Source organism: Meles meles, chromosome 8 (assembly GCF_922984935.1).
Source record: "Meles meles chromosome 8, mMelMel3.1 paternal haplotype, whole genome shotgun sequence".
In the NCBI taxonomy this organism is placed as follows: Eukaryota; Metazoa; Chordata; class Mammalia; order Carnivora; family Mustelidae; genus Meles; species Meles meles.
Genome location: NC_060073.1, coordinates 11498193 through 11502065, shown reverse-complemented (window position 1 = coordinate 11502065; position 3873 = coordinate 11498193). Strand labels below are relative to the sequence as shown.

General features: G+C 38.6%; 1 non-coding gene across 1 annotated transcript; it reads right to left on the bottom strand.

Annotated features, from left to right (window-relative positions):
• Window positions 1-3551: 3551 nt before the first annotated feature.
• On the bottom strand, window positions 3552-3654 carry LOC123950156. The gene has a single exon (XR_006820154.1). It is a non-coding gene; the product is annotated as a U6 spliceosomal RNA (small nuclear RNA).
• Between the last annotated feature and the right edge of the window lie 219 nt (window positions 3655-3873).

Below are 3873 nucleotides of genomic sequence, written 5' to 3'. Positions count from 1 at the left end.
GTTTACACTGGAGAAACCTGACAAATGCTGCCTCTGCAACATGATCAAAGTCAACATCAACGATGAAGTCATGTTTACAGTATGTACCCTTGATATAAGGTGATGAGAATGACAGTTTACCTCTCCATCTTCCAGAAACCTGTAAACTCCTTGTCTAAGCATCAGACAAATTCAGTTTGAAGGACATTCTACAAAACACCTCACCAGGACATCTCAAACTGCTACAGTTATCAAAAATAAGGGAAGTCTTGAGGTGCCTGGGTAGCTCAGTGGATTAAAGCCTCTGCCTTCAGCTCAGGTCATGATCTCAGGGTCCTGGGATCAAGCCCTGCATCAGGCTCTCTGCTCAGCAGGGAGCTTGCTTCCCTTCCTCTCTCTCTGCCTGCCTATCTGCCTACTTGTGATTTCTGTCTGTCAAATAGATAAATAAAATCTTTAAAAAAATAAGGAAAGTCCAAGAAACTCACAGCCAAGAAGGACCTAAAGAGACATGATTGCATGTAGTGTGGTATCTTTGATGGTATCCTTGAACAGAAAAAAGACATTACGTAAAAAAATAAGGTAATCTGAGTAAAGTAGGAGCTTTAGTCAGTAATAACATGTTGAGGTTGGTGAATTAGTTATGACAAGTGTACTATAGTCATATTAACCATGAGAGAACTTGAGTGCAGTGTACACATAGTGTATGGACATTCAGTCTTACCTAAAGTAGATATCCCCTGCTCGGTTACTTCTATTGCATCATCATGGTTACTGCCTTCATAGCAATTATTATTGTCCATCATGTTCACTTTTATTTGTTTACTGTGTGCCTCTCCCATTAGATTGTAAACTTTGCACAGGCAAAGTGCTTCTCTGCTTAGTCTGTTGCATTCCCACTATGTTGGAATTTGCCACACATAGTAGATGTTCAATAATTACCTGTTGAAAGAATGAAGGAAGGAATTATTGGGCATAGTTGTTACCAAGACTTGAAGGATCACTGCAACTGGAGCAGAACAAACTCTTTACTTTATGTTATGAATAAACACATTTCATACTTTTTTAAAAAAGGGTGGTAGTAGGAAAGTACCTTGATCTAGGCTCAATTTCTCCCTCCCTCTCTACTTCATGTCTTCCTCCCTCCCTCCATCCCTTTTCCCCTTCCTCTCTCCCTTTCTTCCTCTCTCCCTTCCTTCCTCTCTCTCTTCTTTCTTTTTTTCTTTCTTTCCTTCTTTCTTTCTTACAAAAAGAAAAATTTCCCTAAGCATCCTGTGAAGGATACCCTGGAGTTTCTTCTTGGAAGGTGTGTAAATAAGGGTGCCAACATACATTTGTTGTTCAGGTTGGGAAGTTCCTCACTTCATTTCTTGAGTCAACTGGAATAAATACATATTATCACGGATGTATACCATAGGAGACTCAAACTTTCACCATTGAGATGTTGTCACTGAAGCAGAAGCACCTAGCTACTAAGCGTAAAGAAAGTCTCTGTGCACAGCTGGGTCCTCCCCACTTTCTGGGATCACTGAAAGCAGGGATATGACACAGAGGCTGGAAAACCTGAAAGTCACAAAAGAATAGTTGGATGGTAGACCCTGGGTGTAGTGTGTCACGCTACATGTTTTGTGAAGAGCAGTGGTGTACAACTAAGAAGGACAGTACTTTATATGGTCTGTGTTAGTCTTTGAAGTATTTCTGTGCTTTGATTGGTGGGTTCAATTTCTTCCATTAGATTATTTAATCTGTAGTTCTTTGGGTGATTTTTTTGACTTCCGCCTTTTCAGTATGGCAAGTTTTGTGAGATATTTGAAGACGTGAGATATTAGGAGTGGTGTCTGCCATCAATGAGGTCAGCATCTGACTTGGGAGACAAAATACAATGGCATAAATGTGAGTAATGTCCAGTGCGAGACTGTCCCTGGAAAGGGATGTTCTCATGGGGGCGGGGACAAGAAAAGTCAGACAGTGCTTTGCAGTAGAGGCAAAAACTGAGCCAGCTCTGAATGCATGGCTGTAAATTAATGATTCATAAATTAATTCTGTATTTTTGAGATCTCTAGGCATCAACGTGACAGGGATAGTTTCTTCCTCCAGAAAGGTCACAGTGTCCTTGAGGGAGATAAATAAGGGCAGGTGTTACAGATGCTGTGAGTTATACACAAGGTACTGAGGGAACACGAGGGATGGTGTGGTCACTTGTCCTGGTGTGGGGGTGAGGTGGATGGTCAGGAAAGGCTATTTAGATGAAGCATTGCTGAGCTGAATAGCTCAATAAAAAAATACATCTCTTTAAAAGATATGTAATAGAAAAGAATGGTGGTATATCACTTAGGTTTTAACTAGCCTCCTGATTTTAAATAGGAAAGATGGTATTCAGTGAAATAGGTGCTTTTCAAATCCTGGAAAGGATGGAGAAGCAGGGCTAGGCTGGGACTCTAGGAGGACAGCACAGAACTGATCACAAGAGGAACTGCCACATTCATCCATGAGAGTCTGGGAATCAAAGAGTCACTCACCACTGATGGGATTTTTGGCTTCAGAGACACACCTCATCTGCTAGACTCCCAGCAGTAAACAGGTGCCTCATAATTCACGCAGCTCTTTCTGTAGGTTACCCAGTTTTAATTCATGTCTTGAGGGAGTGCATCTGATTGGTGGAAAATAAATACATCCTAAATTGCTAGGGAATCTGGGAGTTTGTAGATTCTTACATCCTCAAGTATATGAAGACTCACCAGATAGTGGATGAAACAGATTGTGGGCACACCAGGTTGCCAAATTCTCTGTGAGCTGCACTCTGACCTCCAATGGCAAAGCCTTGGTACCCTGGGGAGGAGGTCTGTCTAACCGGACTGGCAAATTAAAGGCCAGAAAGTTGTCCCATACCAATCAAACACATGGAGAAGGTTCAAGACTGTAATTTATAATCAACACACACACAGACACACAAACCCATAGCCAGTTACCTGCTGTTCTCAAGGCTATCGTGCTAATGTCTTTTATTTTTTATATATTTACTTTTTATTGAGTATTTTTACTTTTATTGTTTATATATTTACTTTTTATTTATTTTTTATATTTACTATTTATAATTATTTAATGTATTTTTTATTACTATTTATTTTTATTTATTATTTATTATAATTATTATATATTTTATATAATATATATATTTTATATATATTTTACTATTTATTTTATATATTTACTTTTTATTTATTTATATTATATATAACATCATTTTAGTTTCAGGTATATGACATAGTGATTTGATATTTGTATATATTGCAAAATGATCATCACAACAAGTCTAGTTAATATCTGTTACCATAGTTACAATTTTCTTTTCTTGTGGTGAGAACTTTTAAGATCTCCTCTCTTAGCGACTATAAAATGTACAATACAATATTGTTAACTATAAGTCTTATAACCTAGGATTTATTTATTTCATAACTGGAAGTTTGTACCTTTTGACCCCTTTCACCCTTTTTGCCCATCCCCTTCCCCCCTGTTCCCTACCTCTGGCAACCATGAATTTGTTCTGTCTATGAGTTTGGGCTTTTGTTTTTAAAAATATGGAATGCTTCATGAATTTGCATGCTATCCTCATACAGGCACCATGCTAATCTCAGTATCATTCCGGTTTTAGTACCTGTGCTGTGACATGAACACTCATTTCTTTTCAAATAATGAGAAAGTCATACACCAATCTGACTTTCAAAAGACCTCAGAATGAAACCATTTTTGGGAGAGTGTGTTTCCTAAGTCAGAGGCCCAAAGAACCCCAGCACTCAGACTTTCTGTCCTACTTGGGAGAAGACAAGGGTACCTACTATCCCACGGGGTCATGCCCATGTTGTTCATTAAACTTGCTAATTGAGAAGCAGCTAA